Source organism: Esox lucius, chromosome 11, assembly GCF_011004845.1.
Source record: "Esox lucius isolate fEsoLuc1 chromosome 11, fEsoLuc1.pri, whole genome shotgun sequence".
NCBI lineage: Eukaryota > Metazoa > Chordata > Actinopteri > Esociformes > Esocidae > Esox > Esox lucius.
Window position 1 is genome coordinate 38,558,665 of NC_047579.1, and position 13,754 is coordinate 38,572,418.

Consider the following 13,754-nt stretch of genomic DNA (forward strand, 5'->3'; position numbering starts at 1 on the left):
ACATTTAGAGATTTACATGTTATTATAGTATTAGTTAATTATGTAAAACCTTTTTTGATATTATTCTATTGTAAGGGCTTTTGAGCAATGCACAAGAGCAATATCTATGTAATGAAAGATTATCTGAGCAGCCGTTTTGAGCTAGAAACCAGATTTGTAATTGGGATTGTTATTAATCGGGATAAAATCGTAAATCAGGATTATTTTGGCCAGGATAATCGTGGCATGAAATTCTCATATGGTCCCACCCCTAGTGCGAACATAAACATCCATACACACAGACAATCGTACAGATAGAGAAATTAGACCGACCGCAGAATCGCAGCTGTTGAGTCTTGTTGCATAACTGTTAGTAAACTCTCAAAAGAAGTTGGGAGACTTATCACTTAACCTAAAAAGACATTCCTCTTTATCCCCCTGACGTTCCCCCTTTCACAACTTCATTCCCTATAGACCCACTGTTCTGCTCCGGGAACCCCCCCCCCCCCACACCTTACTGTGGGCTCCCTGTGGAGGCCAGAATGATAAGACCAGAATGTTCCAGGGGTGAGCTCTTACATCTCATGTCTCAGCAGGGGGGATCTGGGAGAGATGTTTGGATAGGTTGGCATTATGGAGGAACGGCCCACTGTCAGAACCCCCCACCCCCCCCGTGACCCCCAGGGGTCGTTGCCCATTAGGGTCTGATGCATGAATGTCAGTGAGCGACCGTCAGGCCGGACAGCCCGCCTGCTGCAGCCATTAGTCTTCCCTGGGTCATTTGGGGTCAACAGACCGCGGGGTCATCTTTCAACCCCACTCCCAAGGATCCCCCAACCTCCAGCCAACTGCTTCGTTCAACTCCCCTGCACAACACATCCCCATCCCTCAGTCCCATCCCTCAGTCCTACCCTGCCCCTGCCTAACCTGGACACTGCCCCCACTGTGGAAGACCTAGACCCTCCCCCCTCGTTTACAGGCCAAAAACAAGTGATTTTATTTGTGGGTTCTTTGTGGCATAGCGTGTCTGTTATGCATCTGACTCTTTTTATTAAATTTTCTCAATAGCTGCGTGGCACTATGTTAATGTATTAACCCCCCCCCCCCGCCCGCCTTCTTCCCACCGGCAGACGATACCTGGGAGTGAGTGATGCACTCCTGATGTCCCACTTAGCCAGGCTGGCCTTTAGAACTTTAAATGTTACCCTCATCTTTCCCACCATGCATCAGCATTATGAGGCCATTACGGCTGCTGCTCCCTTTTCAGCGCGCCGCTCCAAATGCCCCCTGGATCCTGTCTGCTGTTACCTCAACGCGCCCCTCCAAATGCTCCACAGGTCCTGTCTGCTTTTACCTCAGCGCGCCCCTCCAAATGCCCCCTGGATCCTGTCTGCTGTTACCTCAACGCGCCCCTCCAAATGCCCCACAGGTCCTGTCTGCTTTTACCTCAGCGCGCCGCTCCAAATGCCCCCTGGATCCTGTCTGCTGTTACCTCAACGCGCCCCTCCAAATGCCCCACAGGTCCTGTCTGCTTTTACCTCAGCGCGCCCCTCCAAATGCCCCCTGGATCCTGTCTGCTGTTACCTCAACGAGCCCCTCCAAATGCCCCATGTGTCCTGTCTGCTTTTACCTCAGTGCGCACCTCCAAATGCCCCCTGGATCCATCGTGTGCTGTTCTCTCTGTCCCCTTCTACTGAGCTCCATACATGACAGCGTGTCCTCTGTGCTATCAGAGATGTTTTGAACTCAACACTGAGGTCCTATTTACGTTCTTTTTTACATGCTTGTGTGTATGTTTATATATATACTGTGTGTGTGTGTGTATATATATATCTTCCACTTATCATTGGAGAGGATGAGTAACCAAGCTTTCTGAGAGAAATGTGTGTTTGTTCATTGATAAGTCACCACTTGAAAACATTAAACAGAACTCTGAAGGGGAACTAATATTCTAAAAGGCTGGAAGATGGTCGGTGTTCTGCTGTTGCTATATTTGTCAGTGAATGTTGTTTACATTTTCAATGTCCTTCAGGCGGGCTGTTAGTGGTGCTACATTTGGCCTCTGTGCCCTTTTGTGCGTCAGCAAAGGTCACATGGGAGTTGACAGTGGGGGCAGAGCTTCTGATGGTGTCTCTGTGTGTTGGCTGATCTGCTGACACAACCCTGTCCTTCATGATACTGCGAGACACAGGGAAAAAGACACTGGGAGAGAGCAATAGTCTCCCGAGTTGAGAACCCCAATTCTAGACAGTTTTTCCCCAGACCCCGCAGTGTGCCGAAGTTACCTTGACGACATGTTGCTGGTTTGCACGTTGAAGGGCCAGTTTGGGTCTCGGAGGCCCGCTCAGCAGTTCCACAGGAACGCTGAGACATCAGCTCGTTTAACCCCGCTGATTGGAGGAGCGTTTACTAATCAAGAAACAGGCAATTCAAATGTTTCTGTTGCCCTCTGGGCTGACATCACTCAGGACTCTATGCTGTCAGTGTTGGAGCGGTGTGCATGTGTGTGTGTGCGCGTGTGTGTGCGTGCGTGTGCAAGCTGTTCAGCTTTTATTTGTCTGGTCCTTCATCAATCTGCCTTAGGGAGATGGTCAGAGGGGAGTGCGGGATCAATGAATCGATGGGCAGCGTCACGGAGCTATAGAATCCTTCTTATCTGGCTCAACAAGATCATCATTTACAACGTGGGTCACCTACTAGATTCAGACAGGCAGTTTCTGTCAGAGCGGATGGTCTGTGGGTGAACACGTGGAGATAAGAATTTCAATGAGGGAAGGGGAGACAGACAGAAGGGGGAAGCCACTCAGCACAGCACTGTGTCACCCAACCACGTCCAGAGAACATCAGAAGGACAACAGCCATGCAACGTTTCTGTGTGTGTATGTGTGTATGTGTGTGTGTGTGTGTGTGTGTGTGTGTATGTGTGTATGTATATGTATGTGTGTATGTATATGTATGTGTGTGTGTGTGTGTGTGTGTGTGTGTAAACACCTGCAACCTAATATCTCGATGCCCAGCCTGGAGACGATGTTCAGATCACTGGGAGATGGACTTTGAGGACTCCGGGAGGAAAGAGTAGGTTTCTGCTCCACTACCCTGCTGTTAATCCAGCTAGGCTTACGTTTCATTTTTTTTTAGCTTAAGACCCGAACCGGACTGGTGGATTTCTTTTTCTGTCTTTGTTCTCTTTTTCTCCAATTTTAGGCAAACAGAGAACCCTTCAAGTGATTTGCTTTTTCGGGTCTTTGTGGTTGGTAGCTGACGTGGACCTGCCGACCTGGGCTCCCGCTTGGTGACCAAACCGGTCATAGAAAATATGTGTAAAGGTCGCCATGACATTTCAATGAAATGTGTTGTTTGCCTGCAGTCAGACTATTAGAATTTCTCCTTTCATTTAACCAGGAAGCGTCATTAGTACATAAAAGATGTCTTCTATTGAGTGGAGGCCTTGTAGATGTCAACTTGCCCTTGCAGGCTGGAGGATTGGCTGCTCTTTTTAACTGCATTTGCAGACAACAGACGGCTTTTTCACTCACGGTAGACTACAATCACAGGCTTTGTGCCATATCGCTCTCTCCTCTCTCCTCTCGCTTCTCCTCTTCTCTCTTCTCTCCTCCCCTCTCCCTTTGAAATGTCATCATGTGCTCCGCTATGCAGCTGACTTCAAAAGGCGCTGTCCTTTCAAACAGGCAGCCAAAGCGAGAAACACAAACACTTAGAAACACTTAGACATTAATCAGACACTTTAGTCAAGCCCAATTTGACCGAATATAATTTAACGACACAGCTCATGTCTTTGTGCGTCTGTCTGTATCGAAATTAGCCGTTATGCTAAATTTAGCCTTTAGGGTAGCTAAGTGTCCTTTCTGAAGCTTGGAGGTGAGAATGGCTAACGAATAACAATTTATCGCTCTTGTGATTTCCTAATTGAGTCCGTTGAGAGGACTATCATGTTTTCCTTTTATAAAGGTCTCTATGTAGCTTCACCAGAAGAGCGGCCATGACGTTAGTTCTCATGTCTGCGATGCTTCTTGGGGTTTCATCTCTGTGCCTGAGCCTTGGTCACCATGCAAGTCTCTGGATCCTGTGGGCCGGCCACGGGTGGTGCGTACGGGGGTGGGTGGCTGGACTGTGACCTCCACCCGCGGCATCATTAGTCGTGGACACGGTGGGGGGGGGGGCGAGGGGCCATCACCAACTGTCACTGCCTGCGTGACAGAGTGACTGGCTGTAATTGCCCTCAACACCGGGGGGTGGGGGGGGGGGGGTGCAGAGGGGATGGGGGCTGTTTGAGGAGGCAGAAAGGGGGGGATGAATGGGGAGGCGGACTGAGACGATGGATGGAGCGGAGGTGTATTTTTTTGTAGGATTGGACGGGAGACCTGGGAGGTTGTTGACTGGATTGTGTGGGGGGGTGGGGTGGTGGGGTGGTGGGGTGGTGGGGTGGTGAGTGAGTGAGTGAGTGAGTGAGAGATTGCATTTACCTCTCCCACCTGTATGTGGGTGCAGGAAGGGGGGAAGGACGTGTGTGTGTGTGTGTTATTAATGAGATTCATTTTCTGTCATGTTACTTACACTAATTCGTTTGGTCATAACTCAGAGGCCTGCTCGTTGTTTCTGCTTCTTAGTTCTGGAAAACTAGATGTCTCTGGGTTGTGGGAGGTGTGGCTCCAGCAGGACAGGATGGGGCGAGACACCGGGCCGATCTGACCAAACCTGAGGGCTGTCCTGTGGCCTGGTCATGCACACTGTGTCCTTTAACTGCATGTGTTTTCCTTATGCGTGGTTCATATACATTCCTAGTATCGCATTGTGTGTTTTACTTTTAAGTCCTTTTCTTGGAAGTGTCAAACACACACAGGCAGCATATTCTGAGGATGCTCGACATGCTGACTAGGCCCCGTCTCAGACCAAACACCTCTGGCTCCGATTTCATGTCCCTGTCTATCACCCATGTTCGTAAGGGGTGGCCCTCTTCCTCTCTGACTGCTGTGCCAAGCTACGGTCTGACTGTTGCACCATGAACACGCCCGGCTGGCAGACCAACGGACACCGTGATGGGGTGGTGGTGGTGACGGGGGTTATGTGGGCGGTGGCGGTGTGTCTGAGTGCCGCCTGTCATCTCTCTGGGAGTGTACTGTCTCCATCCCTCGTCTGACTGCCTCCGTAGTTGGCTGTGAGTTGGCACGCGTTTGGGGCTGACCTGCGCTCCACCCTGAATCTTTAATGGCAGAACAGAATCCAATGCCATTACTGAAGCCTAGGGAGTACACGCACGCACGCACGCACATGCACATGCACATGCACACACAGATGCTCAGTTACGGCAAAGCAACGAGTAGGGAGAGTGTTCCCATGCAGTATGATAGACGTGCATACAAACCCAAGATTTGATGACATGAGGTGCAGCCTGCTAGCACACTGGAAGGCTGCGTAGTATGCTCTCCATCTCACACACACACACACACACAGTTCTCCCATTCATAACCCTCTCAGACATAACCTACATTAGTGCTACAGACGATGGAGATGATGAAATGAAAAATGCAACACCCACTTCATACCAGCCCCGTGCCCACCCCTTCAGCTGCTGTCCCATTGGCCCGTTCCACTGAATTTAGACTTGATTCATTGATTAAAGTGGGTCACCGTTCGTGCACTGACTGCATACATTTTGTGTGGTTTTTGTGGGGCTGTGCTTCGATGGGGTGGGGTTATTTTCTAGCTTGCTCTTCCTTTTGTTTAAGATTGCGTAGTGCCATGGGTCTGAAGATTCAGCATCTCGCTTTTTCTCCGTGGTAATGTCACTTCTCTGCCCCGTCTTCACCACTCTTTCTTTCAAAGCCAAAGATTGCAACTATTAGAGCACACAGTGTTCGACCACACTAGACAAATGGTCACGGCCTTTAGCCCAGTTATGGGGAGTGAAAAGGAAGAGAAAGGGGGAGGGATGACCAACTTGTGGAGTCACTAATAACACATCTGTTGATTGACTCTCTGGTAAGAAGGGAACATGCCATTGGCCCTAACTTCAGAGGTTGGTCTATTTATGGAGGGATGTGACCCCGACTATGGTGTCCTGTGTTTATACATGAAAGTGTATGACCTTAACCGAGACCACAGTGTTCTAATCCAGGAGAACTCTGCACATAGTTAAGATAATATGTTCTCTGTCTTTGTTTTTCTAGATGTGTAATTCCCTTTGATGGCTGACCATTGATTCAAAGGCCAATAGCGACACCCTGACAAGGCTGCTTTCTGTGGGGCTGGAGATTGGTCACCGGGCCAGGTAAACCTCCTCCAACTGGCCTGGTTGCATGACAATAACCTGCCATACTTTATGCCAGGTTTGGCATTGGGAGTGTGTGTATGTGTGTGTTTGTGTGTGTGAGTGGTAAGTAGGTGTCTGTTCACATCTAGATCAATCATCAATAAGAAATTGATGCATGAATACAAGTGGGCTGTGTGCAGATCAGCTACAAAACCAGGTTGAACAGGACAGGCGGGGTGTGGACGGTGACGACCAGGCGGGGTGTGGGCGGTGACGACCAGGCGGGGTGTGGGCGGTGACGACCAGGCGGGGTGTGGGCGGTGACGACCAGGCGGGGTGTGGGCGGTGACGACCAGGCGGGGTGTGGACGGTGACGACCAGGCGGGGTGTGGACGGGGACGACCAGGCGGGGTATGGGCGGTGACGACCAGGCGGGGTGTGGGCGGTGACGACCAGGCGGGGTGTGGCCGGTGACGACCAGGCGGGGTGTGGACGGGGACGACCAGGCGGGGTGTGGGCGGTGACGACCAGGCGGGGTGTGGACGGTGACGACCAGGCGGGGTGTGGGCGGTGACGACCAGGCGGGGTGTGGGCGGTGACGACCAGGCGGGGTTTGGCCGGTGACGCGCTGATTGACGTACTTGGCGGCAGTTATTTCTTATAGACTGAAAAAAAGTCTTATGGCCAAATACAGGAAATGATCACGGCTAGTGAAAGCATACCTGTGCATCCCGGCAGCATCTGTACCAGTTAAAAGGGTTTTCTCACCTGCGGGACTGACTACGTAAGCCCACTGGTCTACTCCTGGAGCACATGGACATTTCATAAAAATATGGACATTGCCTAGCCATATTTTGTTTGGTTTTTGTTCATTAATTTTATTCCTATTTAGCTTCCTTCCAAGGATACGTTTTATTCATTGTAATGCATCGGTAAGTTTGTTTGATTTGATGCAGACTGTAACATAACTCTGTTAGGCTATATGGTAAGTGTAGTTTCATTTGGAAAGTATCCTTTTAAGGCACTGTATATAATATATTAGCTGGCTAGATGGTCTAATACATTTTGTATTTTGTTGTTATAGCCAGAAAACATTGACACAAAGACGTTAGCTAATGTAAGGCAATGCATACATATCTCCTGGGAAACAATGTGCGTTTTTTAGTTTATAGTTCGTTTGCAATTGCAATTAATGGAAAAGCTTGTAACAATAATTAGAAATAAATCGCTTGTTATAAAATACTAACGACTTGACAGGCCTATGCATTAGGTTATTTAAAATAGGTCGCCCTATTCCTCATGTTTACTGCCAACATCCTAGTGTAGCATGGCCCTAAGTGCCTGAACTACACTTGGACCTCAGAGCCCATTGGTACTGTCATACACACACATTGTTGTGTGCTGTGTATTTAGTGTACAACACGGCTGAGCACAGCTCACGTTAGGCTGTCATATTTTCCCACAGCTCTACCTTAGCTGGTATAATCTGAGACTGCTTAACCACTTTCCGTGTGATTTTTCACTTATTGTTTGTATGAATCTTCTTGGGTCTTGCTTTTTGCTAGTGGTGTTATTAGTATTCTGTAATTCAACCCACAGTCCTATATCTGCTTGATTATGTGATCAATAAACTCTGAATTTGTGTGTGCACAGACAGCTGCAGACTGGTATAGAGACACAGACACTGACAGGCAGACACAGACAGACAGACACAGACAGACGCATACAGACACAGAGTGACAAACACAGACTGACACAGACAGTGCGGTCTACCACAGAATTGTATTTGGTCTATTGTACATAAACAGGTATGCTGGTATGTTTGTTATGTTTGTGTGTGTGTGTGTGTGTGTACAAAGATGAGATAAGTCTAGTCCCTTATCTTCTTCCCTGCGCCTATCCCATTCCTGTTTATCACTACAGACACACACACACACGTACACTTGTGCATGCACACACAAACAACCCCACACACACTAATCCCCTAGGCTTCCATCTCGGCCTCACTGGGACTAGTGAGTGTTTGAAGTTTCTCCATCTGACAGCAACACACTGTTGCTAGCTAGCTCAACCGGTCTCTGTCAGTTATTTTTAATTCATAGAGCTTTATTAGCATGGGAGACATTTGTTTGTGTTGCCAATGTAAGTGGGGGGAAAAGGAAAGTATAATAAATGTTGTTACAGCAGAATAGCATAACAACCATCACTCTTCTTATCCATCTGTCAGCAAAGTGTTCTGGGAAGATTTATGTTTCAGTTCTACACATCATAATACAGATAACAATAATATGGAAAAAGTACAGCAACAAATATGCATTTCCAGGGTATTGGACCGTTTTCATAGGGGCATGTCTGGGGATAATATATGCCCATTATTATTGTAACATTTTGGGATGGAGGCAGAAGCAAACACAGGATCAAAAAAGGAGTTTTAATGCCACTCAAACAAAACCGAAATACTAAGATACTGATGTGAAGAACCACGATAGGCAATACAAGACATGCAAGAACGTCACAATACAACACTGATTGACATGGACTGGGAGAAAAGGACTGAACTAAATACACAGACTAATGAGGAGGACAGAAACAGATGAGGACTCAGCACAGGTGCACAGAATGAACTGACTGACTGAAACGGAAACAGGAAAGACCAAACGAGGGCATGGCAAAGCCCAGAATACACAGAAAACATGAGTCGGAACAATCCCGTTTGGCTGGGACTGTTACAATTAGACGCTCATATCCAATGTGACTAAGTGTCATGCACAACACCAACTCTGCTGCAGGGGACCTGATCTCATATTTCACTGGGATTGCGCTCATCTGTCGTGGGTCCAACAGGAATGTGTGAATGGCTGAACGTGGTTTTGGATAACATCACATTGGTCATGTGGCGGGTCTTAACAGTGTGACGCGGGCGCCTGTTGCGTGTGAATGTGAATATGAGCGTCATCCGGTGTATCGTGCCCCACGTGGCTCCACGGATGTGAGGCTAGCATCAAAGGCTGGGCATTTACATGGCATGCTGTGTTCAACAACAGCATGCAAATACGCTCCTGAATGGATGGCTGTGTCTGTAGGAGAGGTAGGGCATCGCCCAGCACCATGCCATAGGCAAAGATGTAATGATACGTACTGTGGTTGTTTACACACACTGAACATGCACTGAACATGCACTGAAAACGCACTGAACACGCACTAAAAACACACTGGACACACAATGTACACACTGTAAATACATTGAACACACACTAAAAACACACTGGACACACAATGGACACACACTGAACACACTGTAAACACATTGAACACACACTAAAAACACACTGGACAAACAATGGACACACACTGTAAATACATTGAACACACACTAAAAACACACTGGACACACAATGGACACACACTGTAAATACATTGAACACACACTAAAAACACACTGGACACACAATGGACACACACTGTAAATACATTGAACACACACTAAAAACACACTGGACACACAATGGACACACACTGTAAAAACATTGAACACACACTAAAAACACACTGGACACACAATGGACACACACTGTAAATACATTGAACACACACTAAAAACACACTGGACACACAATGGACACGCACTGAAAACACACTGGAAACTAACTGAACACAGACAAAACACTCAAAACACATTCAAAACTCTTTGAAAACAAAATCCCACATCCAGGAGTCTATACATGATTCCTGTGTACATGATTCCTATGTACATGATTCCTATGTACATGATTCCTGTGTACATGATTCCTGTGTACATGATTCCAATGTACATGATTCCTATGTACATGATTCCTGTGTACATGATTCCTATGTACATGATTCCTATGTACATGATTCCTGTGTACATGATTTTGCTGCCCAATATTTCAGTGGCTTTGTTTTATTGCTCTAATAGCCGTGTGATCCAAGCCAGAGCCGCTCCACTCCTCTCTTTCAAAACACACACACCGCTGGCAGTGCTTGGATTCTTAACTCCAAACTCCCAGATACTGATTTTCTTTTGTTCACTTAGCTTATTCAGACGGTAACACATATTGATGAGTAATTGCCGTGACTGGAGACAGCTCTGTGGCTGTAGCGTTGGTTCTATTTCCATGCATTTCATCCCGTCCGATTCAGGCCAAATCCAGGAGTGTACCTTAACATGGCACCCCTTAATATGTGACCACCACGAGTGGGATGGTTCACCATGAGCTTTTCTTTAACTCCCCCTCCTCCCTACCTCCCTCCCTCCCTCCCTGTCTCTCTCTGCCACCCTTTTCCCTCCCTCCCTTTATCCAATCTCCTCTGTCTACCTAAGACTGATTGTCGTGTGGGAGTCCCGGGGGTTGTCGCGGAAACTGCGCTCACATGACGCGGTGGCAGGTGACGAATGATCCACTAACCCCCCTCAACCCACCCTCCCCCAGAAGCCCCTCTCCGCCACGGGCACAGCTCTGATTAAAGTTCAGCCTTTCTATCTATCATCAAAACCCGTCCTTCCTTCGCCTCGGCCCTTTCTTATTTTCCCCTCTCTTTTTACATCTTTCTTCCTCCACTATCTTCACGTAATGCATGCCCTTCCCCAGAATGCAATATCTGGAGAGGGGGTGGAGGCCATGGAGAGAGGTGACGGAGGGAGGCAATGGGGGATTAGAAGTTTTCCTTTACCCCCCTACAACATTACAACTCTCTCGTTGTGTTTTTCAGTATTCTCTCTCTGTCCCGTGGTTCTGCTGCTGTGGTTCTGCTGCTACGGTTCTGTTCTGGTACTTCTACGGTTCTGCTGTTGTGGTTCTGCTGCTGTGGTTCTGCTGTGGTACCGCTGTGATATTTCTGCTGTGGTACTGCTGCTGGGGTTCTGCTGTGGAACAGAGCCTTGTTCCATCTCAGGTTCTCTCAATTCAGTTAGATGTTGAATTGACAATGGTTATAATTTCAATACCAGGACTGACACAAAAAAACATATAGAAAATCCTGGTATTTCACTAGGTTTATGGACTGTCTCCCAAATGGCACCAGCGCACTACATTTGATCAGGGCCTCATGCAGTGCACTGTCAAGTGTTAAGGGGAGATTTGGGACGCCTCTTGGTGGGTCTGATGGCTCAGTTGTGGATTTGGCCGGGTCCTAAGGATAATAAGAAAAGAGAACGAAGATGCGGAGTGGCGTAGACAAACCTTTTCACAGGATCATCTGTGGTTACTGGATGACACTAACGGAGATGTCTGCACTCTACTCACAATGTCCTGGTCTCTTATTGGCTCTGCTCACAATGTCCTGGTCTCTTATTGGCTCTGCTCACAATGTCCTGGTCTCTTATTGGCTCTGCTCACAATGTCGTGGGGCCGTATTCATAAAACTCTTAAAAGCTATTCACAAAGCTGCTAAAACCAACTTGTACTAAGGAACGGGGCGCTAAGACAAAGGGCAGGGTTGACCCTGTTGCTATGGATTATGTTGTGTTCCACAAACAAACTTACTTACTATGCCCTCAGTGATTGGCTGATTGGGGAGGGGTCTCTGTCACTGGATTCATCATAGCAATACTGTAGAAGAATGTGTCATGTTGGCATATTGAAATAAAGATAATAAAATTAAAATGTAGGCAAAGTGTCACTGATTGAGCATGAAACCAAGAATGATATAGGCCTACTGACTAAGATATGTTCAACATGTCTGGCAGCGCGTAAAGAAATGTGCGTTCATCTTTTGATGGTGCAAGGTTTCTTCTTTCTAGAAATTACATAAACAAGTGATAAAAGACAGGAAGACATTGTGCTGGACATACAAATGAGTAACGTAATTAGTTCTGTTTTTTTTCCATAAAAAAATAAAAATATGCCATGTCCAAGATTATTCATACCCCTTGAAATTTTTCAGCCAGAAGAAACCTATTGGTGAAATAAAATGTCACTATGGCTAAAAATTTGGCATGGGTATGAATACTTTTGGGCTTAACTGTTTGTAGTTCGTCTGCACTGCATAGCTGCATTTTCCCTGTGGCCAAGGAGTGTAGAGTTGTCACAACCTTGATCTCTGGTGTTATTGGGTTGTTTCTGTTTGCTGGTAAAGTGACTGCATCCCTGACCAGCTCTACTGTGATCATAATATCCTTGTGATTAAGGCAATATCTTTTTAAAAGCTCAGTATCATGTAATGTTTCTAAAATGTCGACCTAATTAGGAGGCAGATTGCCGGCAGCAGCCCTTTAAGGATTGTTTGTGATTCGGTCTTAGTGATTTAGGAGTCCTCTTGACTACTCCTAGCTATACCCCGATTTAGGTGCTGGTTTTAGCGCTAAACGCTTTGTGAAATACTTTTAGACCAAAAATGTATGAGTCCTAAAGTTAGGACTGACATGGCCATTTTTCTTTTAAGAGTTACTCCTAAATCAGCACACTGGAAGCTACTTTTAGCCTTAAAATGTTATGTGAATACGGACCCTGGTCTCTTATTGACTCAACCCACAATATTCTGGTCTCTTACTGGCTCAGCTCACAATGTACTGGGAAACTGCCTTTTTCCTAGTGGGGACCTGCCCACACAACTAGTGGAGACTGATTTGTCAGGTTATCCTGTCTGTGTGTGGGCTTCTGGTCTCCAAAGGTGGTACCCCAAACCTCGCTCCACTGGACGCCCCTCTGATATACTTTATATAATTTTTTTACGCGCGTCACTCCAATGGGCATACGTCGTCCGAATTTTTACGCGCGTCACTCCAATGGGCATACGTCGTCCACTTTTTATTACAACCGTCACTCACTCCAACACATCGTCCCTCTGTGTGAGCCGACAACTCTGCTCACTTTTTCAGATTCAGCACATGCCCCTCGGAAGGTCTGTGCACGGCTACCCACTTGAAAAAGAAAACATTATGGTGTTAAATCTGCCCTGTTGTCCATGTCCATTTGAGCAGCTAATGCACACTACAATGTCCTCCCTAATAGCAACCAATATTCAAGATATATATTTATTCCTGGCGTACTGACGTTACATATTTAATCATTTTTTTATTTACATATGTACGTTTTTACCCTCATGTGTTTCTTTTTGTTCTCTGCCTGTCCAGGATTAGTAGAAATGTTATTGGCTTTAAGTGCATCCAGCCTATAGATTCTGCTTGGCTATTTTCCTATGCCCCCAAACACATTGGCTCCACAATGCTTATAGCGTACAGAGCATATCATTCCCTCATCATTATGTCTGAGTCACCCAAATTTTTTTTGCCATTGAGCATCACAACTAATTTTATTCGAAAAATAAATAAATAATATGTAATCGCTCAATAAGCGTTATAATTAATCCCAGTCAATATTATTGTTGTCTATTTTCGTTGTTATCCTATGTTCTTGTCAATTTATCTTGCATTTCAAACTCATCAGAGCTGTACCAATGACGGCCTTGTTGAGTAGTTTTTTCCTCCATCCTTGCCTTGACGCCACATCATTTATCCCCCTCTCAACTTCCTTCAGCTGCGCTC

The 13,754-nt window shown here is 46.7% G+C and overlaps 1 long non-coding RNA gene across 1 annotated transcript in view; it reads left to right on the top strand.

Annotated features, from left to right (window-relative positions):
* The window catches only part of LOC106024533, a 68,011-nt gene that overhangs the window by 31,351 nt on the left and 22,906 nt on the right, over positions 1–13,754 (top strand). Inside the window, exon 2 of the long non-coding RNA XR_001198373.2 lies at positions 6,168–6,268. This is a non-coding gene — a long non-coding RNA (uncharacterized LOC106024533). The remainder of the gene's footprint in view (positions 1–6,167; positions 6,269–13,754) is intronic.